The sequence below is a fragment of the Chiloscyllium punctatum genome, chromosome 16, assembly GCF_047496795.1.
Source record: "Chiloscyllium punctatum isolate Juve2018m chromosome 16, sChiPun1.3, whole genome shotgun sequence".
Classification (NCBI taxonomy): Eukaryota; Metazoa; Chordata; class Chondrichthyes; order Orectolobiformes; family Hemiscylliidae; genus Chiloscyllium; species Chiloscyllium punctatum.
The window spans coordinates 103,873,331-103,883,718 of record NC_092754.1 but is presented as its reverse complement, the minus strand read 5'-3'; the positions used below and the strand labels follow the sequence as shown (position 1 = coordinate 103,883,718).

At 44.6% G+C, this 10,388-nt stretch overlaps 1 non-coding gene across 1 annotated transcript; it reads right to left on the bottom strand.

Annotated features, from left to right (window-relative positions):
- Nucleotides 1-557: 557 nt before the first annotated feature.
- trnan-auu (transfer RNA asparagine (anticodon AUU)) lies at nt 558-631 on the bottom strand. The gene has a single exon. It is a non-coding gene; the product is annotated as a tRNA-Asn (tRNA).
- Between the last annotated feature and the right edge of the window lie 9,757 nt (nt 632-10,388).

Sequence of the window (10,388 nt, the reverse complement as noted above, 5' to 3'; positions counted from 1 at the left end):
TCAATATGCTGTCAAACGAAGATTGCAAAAGTAACATGAGTCATTGAGCAAAACGTGCAATTGACTTCTGAGCTGTTGCTGGCACCAAAGCAACTGCGTCGTTCGGGAGCAGAAAGAACCCCACTAATAGATTACAATTCAAATGCATTTGGCATGAGGTTCGGAGCAGTTTATCAGCAGCACATAACCCTGACTCCAAAGGTCTGTGAGTATCCAGAAGAACAGTGAGCGATCGTTGAAGGTACGTTTCTCCAGACGACATTTGTCAACGTGACAAGCTGCAGCTGAGCTGCTGGCGTTGCGATTGAAATTGCATGGGTCCGGACATTGTGCTGAATTATAGATATCTGAGCAAATGGTTAACTCGAGTATGCGTGTTTGTAAAAGTAAATGCTTTTTTGGTTGAAAACCTTTGCAACGAAATGAAATACTTCAGACTATCGTGCGATCGATAATAAGCAGAAAATGCACCGCCGCCGTGGTTGTGAGCACCAGCAACATCGGCCTTTGCTTTTGCTGCGCCCATTGGTGAGCTCTGCTCTCACCAGCGCTGCACATGGTCAGTGTGGGGATTGAACCCACGATCTTGGCGCTAATAGCACCATGCTCTAACCAGCTGAACTAACCGACCAACACATGTCCTCTGGCGAGAGCAAATGCCTATATAGCCGCTGCTCACTATCACGGCATCAGGGTTTCCTGCCCGGGGAGCCACCAGGAACTCTTGATAAACTTGAAGGTGGGACCTTGTAGGGAAGAGGTAGTCTTCCGAGTAGATACGGGGGCAGCACGATCATCGCTGAATTTTAAACCAAAGAAAGTAGGAATGTCAACACAGTCAATTACTGTTTCCGGGGTTAAAGGGGAGGATTTACTGTTCCAGTATTTGAACTTATGATGATAGAAGGTCCGAAGGCTACAGTTTCAGGGGAACTGTTTTATACCCCTGATATAGGAAGTCACTTACTAGGGAGACATTTAATTATCCTCTTAGGACTGGAGATTTGAATGCAGGAAAAAAGAATTAGTTGTACAAATGGCAATGTTGACAGAAGATTTGGAGAGAGGGGTAGACCCTATTATATGGGCGAGAGAAGGGAATCGTGGAAAAATACAGATCCGTCCCCTAGAAATAAGTTTAAAAAGGAAAGGGGATGTTGTTTATGAGTGACAATATCCCATTTCCATAGAAGGTAAACGAGGACTGCAGCCAGTAATTGAGGGGCTGTTGGAGCCATGTATGTCTCCTTATAATATCCTAATTCTACCAGTGCGTAAATCCGATCGAACTTATCGATTGGTGCAGGATTTGAGAATATTGAGTTGTACGTTATTAAGTACGATCCCTCATGGCCACAAATGATTTAGTGTGATAGATTTAAAGGATGCCTTTTGGGAGGAAGGTAGGAATTTTTTGCCTTTGAATTGGAAGATCCCAGAAAAGGACAGAAACAGCAATATCGGAGTACCCTGCTTCCCCAGGGGTTTATGCAATCCCCAAATTTATCTGGAAAGATGTTAGAACAAATATTGGAGACATTTAGCAGCCCCAAGGGAACTAACCTCTTGCAGTATGTAGACGACCTCTTAGTAACAGGAAAGAGAAGAGAAAGAGTAGTAGAAGCCACGAAAAAAAATTGAATTTCCTGGGTCAGCAAGGACTGTGAGTATCTAAAAACAAACCACAATATATGGAGTGAGAAGTGAAATACTTGGGACATTTAGTTCGTGAGGGAAGCGAAATGGAAGCATGGAAATGGTTAAAGGGAATAGTGGGTATTCTGCGGCCCAGGAATAAACGGGAATATCATAATTTTGGGGATTTAACGGGATATTGCAGATTGTGGATTGATTCTTATGCTCAAAAGACGAATAAATTATATCTCAAACTATTAGAAGAGGAACCAAAATGTCTGAGTTGGGAAGAAGAGGATAAAGAACCATTTAAGAATTCAAAAGAGATCTGATCCATGCCCCCATGTTAGCCTTACCTTCTCTAGATAAATCTTACCAGCTCTTTGCTACCGTAGATAAGAGAGCGGCTTTGGGAGTATTAACCCAGAAGTGGGGAGGAATGAAACAGCCAGTAACATATCATTCAAAGCTATTGGATCCAGTATCCAAGGGGAGGCCTGAGTGTGTGCAGGCCGTGGCTGCGACTGCACTGTTGGTGGAGGAAAGCAGAAAGCTTACATTTGGGGGAGCCCTAATAGTAAGCACTCTACACCAAGTGAGAACGATCCTGAACCAAAAAGCTGGGCGATGGTTGACAGACTCGCGGGTTTTGAAATATGAGGCAATATTAGTAGAAAAGGATGATCTAGTGTAGGTCACGGACAATTGTTTAAATCCAGCTGCCTTTCTTTGGAAAGGGGAAGGAGAATCTCCTTAGAATCCAGAGCACAACTGCCTTGACATTATAGAATACCAAACTAAGGTCTGCATGGACCTGAGAGATGTTCCACTTCATGCAGGACCTTGACTCTTTATAGACAGATCATCCCAGGTGACTGAAGGGAAAAGACATAATGGGTATGCAGTTGTCGATGTTATGAAAGGTAGTGTGGTAGAGGTAGGAAGGTTGCCAAATGGGTGGTCAGCTCAGACGTGCGAACTTTATGCATTGGAAAGTGTCTATAGGGCGTTAGAAAATAAAGAGGGCGCAGCATACAGTGACTCTAAGTATGCATTTAGTGTTGTGCACACCTTTGGAAAGATATGGCAGGAAAGATATCCAGGAAAAACAACCATCACCTGTTCAAACTCCCTATAGCTCAACCCTGGCAACATCCTTGTAAGTCTTTTCTGAACCCTTTCAAGTTTCACAACATCCTTCCGATATGAAGTAGAATAGAGTTGCATGCAATATTCCAAAAGTGGCCTCACCACTGTCCTGTACAGCCGCAACATGACCTCCCAACTCTTGTACTCAATACTCTGACCAATAAAGGAATGCATACCAAGCGCCTTCTTCGCTATCCTAACTACCTGTGACTCGACTGTCAAGGAACTCTGTATTTCATTTGAAAGATTGCATAGACAGGTAGAGTGGCCCGAGGTCATCTGGGTAATGCTAGTTCAGTCTAAGCTAGTAGGCAGAGCCAGTGACGTATTTGCAGCGCGATCTGATGAGTGGTCGAGAGATAATGCATATGTCAAACAAGCCTATTTTAAGTGCTTATGGATTGCTTATGAAACGGAAGCCACTACAATTCCCTTTACTGTACCATCGCTATCTGTCAAAGCTCTTTCAGGTCTATATCCTCCTAATTCTTGAAACCTGCTCTCACCATTGCAACTCCCATTATTTCCTAACATTGCTGAGTCTCTAAAAGCTTCCCTATCAGTTTAATCTCCACCACTGCATACAACACTCCTATCTTGTGTAATCTCTTCACATCCTTCAGTTCCTATATAACTATGTATTGGAGTGACTGCTTTGTGGCCATTGAATCCTCGTTTATATCTGCAAAAGGCACTGCTCAATGTAGCACATCCCATGCTCATATGTGAATCTGGTCTCTCACAAGCCTCTCTACGACTGTCTCCTCCAGTCTCTACAAGCTTCCCTATCCCTGTCGTATCTTGCAGCATGCACACCACTCACTCTCTCTGACATACCTTCCAGTGCATAAATTCATCTCTTCTTCTAACTGTATCCAGTCTACAACTTCATCCCTGTCCGTGCAACATCCTCCAGTCCATATACTGCTCTCTATTGCTGCAGCATTCTCCAGCTTATATCATCTTCCATGTGCTTGCAATATTCTCCAGTCCATATCACCCTCCCTTTCCCTATAATATTCTCCTGTCCATACCATCTTCCCTATCGCTGTAATATTCTCCAGATCCCACAACTGTTGTTAAGTGTACGACATCCTGGAATCCTGTGAATGTTTCTACGCCCTGATCAACATAGTCCATATAACGATCCACAACCCGACACAAATCCCTATCTCTGGAATCTAATCAAAGACGCTTTATCTCTCTAACTTCCTCCAAACAATAAAATGTTTTCTCCTGCGGGCATTCTGTAGCAACTGTAACTATGTTTATCCCTGCAACATTGTAGCGCCCCCAAACATCTCTCCCAATCTGTGACCTCTAACCATCCCTCAAAGGCCGTCTCGGTGACATGCGCCATGCATTTGCAACAAGGCAGATGGAATGACAGCATTGACTGAAGGGAACAGATATGATCGAACTGTTATTGTGGAGGTGTGGCTGCAGAATGATCATGACAGCAATGTGATTATTGAGGGATTGTAGGTATTTAGGCAGGATCAGCAAAAAAAACAAACAAGGTCCTGTTTTGTTGTGAAGAAAGGATGCAATCAGTGCATTAGTGAGACAGACAATTTAATCTGGGAATCAAAATATAGAGTCATTTTGAATGGACAGCTTCCAAATAGCAAGGGGGATCTGGAAGATCAAATCACAATCCATGCTCGTTGTTAAATTGGATACAATAATTTCTTGGTGATAGTAGACAGAGGCATGTGGAATGGTGAATTTCTGATTGGACGTCTGTGGCCAATGCTGTTTCACAAGGATCAGTGCTGCGATGTCTGTGTGTAATTTATGTCTGTGATTCAGATGAAAAGGTCAGCAGTTTGAGTGGTAATTTTGCAGACGACATTTGGAAAGGCATGTAATGATTAGGGATAGTTAGGGGAATTGTGGATATTGAGGAAGAGTGTTAAATGTTGCAGCAGTATGTACATCAGCTGGAACGTTGGGCAGAGATGTGGCAAATCGAATTTCATCGGGGCAGGTGTGAGGTGATGCATTTATGAAGACAAATGGAAGAGAGAAGTACACTAATTGACTTTTTGGAAACATTGATAAACAGATGACCTTAGATGCAAATCCGTAGCTCCCTGAAAATAACAACACAGTAGGATGTGGTGGTAAAGGGGGAGTATGGTATGCTGACCTTTATTGGGCACAGTATTGAGTACAGACGTTTGCATGTCAATTTTGTGACTGAATGAAACTTCATTCGACCATGTTTGGAAGGTTGTGTGTCATTCTCATGGACACACCACAGGAAGGATGTGGAGGTTTTGGGGAGGGTGGAACAGAGGGTTGGCAAAATGTTGCCTGGATGAGAATGTGTTTACTGTAAGGAGGTTGGACGCAGTTGGATTGTTTTGCGTGAGTATCGGAGACTGCGGGGTGACCTAGTACAGGTATACAGCATTAGGAGAGGCATGGATAGTGTGGATCGTTGAAATCCTTCTTCCACTGTAGAAATATCAAACACTAGGGCGCCTCAGTTTAAGTAGAGTGTGAGAAGTTTTAAGTGAGATGAATGAGGCCAGTTGTCTTTACCGAGAGGGTAGAAGCTGCTCAGGAGGTGGGAGAGGTGGCAACGAGAGCAAAGGTTTGAAGTGGCATTTTGACAGAAACATGAACAGGCAGAGAATAGAGGGATATCACCCATGTGCAGGCAGATGGGATTAATTTAGAATAGCATCATGGTCAGCACAGCCATGGTGGGCAAAAGGGCCTATTACTATGCTGAACTGTTCTAGTTTCTAACTTCATGGCATGTACCCTGTCAAAGCCCCTCAGAATCCTGGATGTTTCATTCAATTTCTCTCCCATTCTTCAAAGCCCCATTCGGTTCAAGGTCAATCTACTCCACCTCTTCTCATTGGAAAATCCCCCATCTCCAGGATCAGCCGAGTGAACCTTCTCTGGCCTGCCTCCAACACAAGAATGTCTTTCCTTCGGGCACGCATACTGTTCATTATAATCTAGGTGTGGTCTGACTTGTACCTTGCATCGTTTTACCAAGATCTCCCTATTTTTAGACTCCATTCCCTTTGTAATAAATAGCAACATTTGATTTGCCTCCTCAATGACCTGCTGATCCTGTAAGCTACCTGTTTCAGATTGATTCACAAGGATTCCCAAAACCCTTTGAGCAGTCAGTCAGAAACCAAACGGGGTTAGCCTGACAGTAAGTCGGGAACGTGTTGGAATGTGCTATAAAGAATATGACAATAAATGATAACTGGATGCTTAGAAACAATGGGAGATGTATGATTTTATAAAAGGGATTCTATATTTTGGTGTGATCTTAAATGGTAGAATAGATAAGGGTGGGGGAGGCTAGTTGCGGTAGAGCGATATTTGGAATTTCAGAAGCATTTTGACAAGTTTCAACCAGGGCTAAAAATTAGCTCGAGAGAGAATAGGGCCGCTGAAAGGTCAATGAGGCTGTCTGTGTGGAATCACTGCTGATGCGTGAGATACTGAACAAATATGTTGTGTTAGGATTTACTGTGGAGAAAGACATGGAAGCTTGGGAACTTGGGAAAATACATAGTGATGTCTTGAAAAGAATTCACCTTGGAGAACAGGAGGTGCTGGATGTCTTAAAATGCAAGAAGTTAGATAACACCTTGGGACATGATCAGATGTATCTCAGCGCCTTGTGAGAAGCGAGGGAGGAAATTGCAGGGCCCCTCCCAGAGATATTACGCTGAAAGACTGCAGCGACTGGGCTTGTATACCCTTGAGTTGAGAAGACTGAGAGGGGATCTGATTGAGACATATAAGATTATTAAAGGATTGGACACTCTGGAGGCAGGAAACATGTTTCCGCTGATGGGTGAGTGCTGAACCAGATGAAACAGCTTAAAAATACGGGGTAGACAATTTACGACAGAGATGAGGAGAAACATCTTCACCCAGACAGTGATGGGTGTGTGGAATGCTCTGCCCCAGAGGGCAGTGGAGGCCCAGTCTCTGAATTCATTTAAGAAAGAGTTGGATAGAGCTCTCAAGGATAGTGGAATCAAGGGTTATGGAGATAAGGCAGGAACAGGATACTGATTAAGGATGATCAGCCATGATCATATTGAATGGTGGTGCAGACTCGAAGGGCAGAATGGCCTACTCGTGCACCTGTTGTCTATTGTCTATTTGTATCATCAACAGCCACTTAAGACCAATGTGACTGATGCAGGGTGGTAAGTTGTTGGAGGAGATTGTGAGAAACGATCATCATGCTTTTGGAAAGGTAAGGACAGGTTAACAATCATCAGCATGGCTTTGTGCATGGGAAATCATGCCTCAGAACTGAATGTGGAGGTAGACAAGTGACAGATCAAAGCAGAGCAGTAGACGATGTCCACGTGAACTTTATCAAGGCCTTTGACAAGTTTCTGCATGGCAGACTGGTTAGTAAGTTTAGATCACACACAACCAAGGAGCGCTCACTAACAAGATACAAACCAGGATTGACGGTACGAGACAGAGCATGTTCATAGAGGGTTTCTGCTCAAACTGCAGGCCTGTGACGAACGGTGTGCCATGGGGTTCGGTGCTGGGTCACTGTTGTGCATCATTTATATAAACAGTTTGGTAGCTAATACAGAAGTCATGTTGAGCAAGTTTGTGAGTGAGACTGAAATTAGTGATAATGTGGACAGTGAAGAGGGTTATCGAAGAGTACAATGGGATCAACAGTACTGCTCGACCAGTGAGGTTAGGAATAACAGGTCGAGAAATGCAAGATGTTGTATTGTGGTAAAGCAGACCAGGCTGGACTTGTACAGTTAATGTTCGGGTCCTTGGTCGTGTTGTCAATCAGTGACCCAGGGACGCAGGTACACAGTTTTTTGAAAGTAGCATCACGGGTAGGCAGTCTGGTGAAGCAGGCGTTTGGGATGGTTACCCTTCTTTGGGCAGAGCATTGAGAGAAGGAGTTGGGATGTCATGGTGTATTAGTGAGGTCAATGTATAACCATGGTTGATTATCTGGTAAAAATCAACTTGTTCACGTATGTCCTTTAGAGAGGGACATCTACCATTCTTGCCTGGTCTGGCTCACATGTGACTCCAGTCCCACAGCAATATGGCTGACTCTGAGCTGCCTCTGGGCAATTAGCAGTGGGGTAATGTATGCTGGTCCATCCGGTGACATCCTCAGGCCATGAATGAATCAATGAAAATACAGATGTCCATCCTTACCTCTGCAAACAGATCTAGCTGCAGCACTTCGTACTGGCTTTGTAACATTGTTCAGGCCTTTGCCCCTCTCTGTAACACCCTCACCACCTCCAGCACCTTCAATTCACCCTGTTCTGATCATCTGAGTAAACGCTGATGTTTCCTCTTCCTACTGCACTCCTCCTGCTAGGAGACTCCCTAGCGATCTCTTTAACAAATGTGTCCACATTTCTAAAAGTTGGCTTCTTCAGAATTGATAGGTTTTTTTTCATTTCTTAATCCAATCCGTTACGTTCTGGGCCAAGACCGTCTGAAGTGGGGGAGGAGCATTGGGAAGGTGTGTAGCACCTCGAGGCTTGCTGTGGGGAAAAATAGGAATCCAGGAGAAAACAGCACAAGGAGGGCGTGACCACACCAACGCCCCACCCACCCCCTTCCCATGGCCACCTTCTGCCCCAAGTGTAACAGAGTCTGTGGAAGGCAACATCGGTCTGTACAGCCAACTCAGGACCCGCACCGCCCCAGCGTGGGAGAGAGTCAGCTTCGTCTGTGACCCACCGCCAAAGAGATGATGAGATAGGAAGGTTGCATCCCCTCACAATTATCCCAGTGCTTTTGTTACAAATTCAAACAATTCCCTGTTAATGCGGTGTCTAACACTGTGATATCACTCAGTATCTCTCCATGTGGTATCCCTCGCTGTGTCGGTCTATTTGCTGCCTCTGTCAGCATTTCTCCCTCTTCCAGATCGTCTGAGATCCTGAGTCAACAGAATTGTCCACTCCAGAGAGATGCAGCAGCAAGGGCAAGGGATGGAGACTGTGATTTTCGAGATCTCTGCTAGACTCTCTGCCACTCTGCATGACTTATCCTCATTGCATCAGTCTAATTTCCCATTCTGTCTATTTCCGTCTCATACAGGTAATCAGGATTTCTCTAACTCCTGTCTCATCCATCACCTCATTGAAACTGGTTGGTCAGCCAGAGAGAGATGGAGAGGGAGATCTGGAGCCTTCAGTAAATCATACAGCCGGTAATATCACTCACAGTAAACAGCACAGGGTGGAGGGAGTAGATTTCTATATTCAGATCTGGAAGACAGGACATAGATTCAGAGCTGGGCAAGGAACAGCAACATTCTAGGTTTCATTTCCACCATCTTGTGAGGGTCCTGCTTTCACCTCTTCTGTACTGGTCCTCAATGCGACAGCACAGGGGATCGCAGGCATCAATCCTGGCCCAGGCTGTGTTCGTGATCTCTGTAATATTCTCCGGTCCCGATAATCCTTCCTCTGTCTGGAATCTCCTCTAGTCCACACCATTCTCTCTGTCTCTCTCAGGTTCTCCAATGCCTAACACCCTAACTCCTAACCTTCTGCAGTAGATACTAAATACCTTCATCCTGGTCAACCCTGACAGTCCTGTCTATCCCTGTAAGATCTTCCCACCAATACCACCCTCCATGTCAATGTATTTGTCTTTAACCTCTCCATCGGTCCCTACCTATGTAATCTTCTCCAGCTCCTAGAACCATTCCTTAGCTGTGAAAAATTTGTAATCTCCTTATCCTTCTCCAATTCTTTGATCTTTATCTTGTTATATTTCACTCTCATTCCCGACACCATACCCCTCGCGACCACAGGAACCTCTTTCAGTTTGTGCAACCCTCCCCATCTGTGTAACTGTCTTCATCCCAGCAACCTGGCATTCTCCATTGCCTTCCGATCTCTGTAAACATCTGAACCGAGAAGCCTTCTTATAACTGTAAATGTCTTCAGTAACTACAACCTTCCATATGTCTGTTAGTATTCACAATACACTTCTCCCGGACACACTCCCCGCCTGTGCCTCTCAGACTGCCTGCCTCTCCCTACATCCATCCCTATCCTTATCTGCAGAATCTAATCCAGCTACCTTGTGTCTGTATTTCCTCCAATCCCCAAACCCCTTTGTCCCTCTGAATTTCTTGACCAGATGTAACTCTGTTTAACTCTAACATCCTCGAGTCCTGTAAGCCTCCCTATCTCTGTAACCTCTACCCATCTCTTCAACCCCCCACTACTGAGGAATGACTCCCTGTATTCGCCATAAGGAAGATGGAATGACAGTGAAAAGATATGATGGAACCGCCATTCCGGAGATTTAGCTTCAGAATCACCATCACTGGGAGGTGAATACTGAAGGGTTGTTGGGATAGAGTCAGAGAGATGTACAGCATGGAAACCGACCCTTTGGTCCAACCCATTCATGCTGAGCAGATATCCCAACCCAATCTAGTCCCAAGAGGCAGACTAGGCAAAAAGCCAACAACTTGTGAAGGAAGAATATTGTTAATGTATTAATGAGACAGTCATATGGATCTGAATATCAAAAGTAGAGCTGAGAATAAGCAAACAGCAGCAAGCGTTATCAGGAATTCTTTT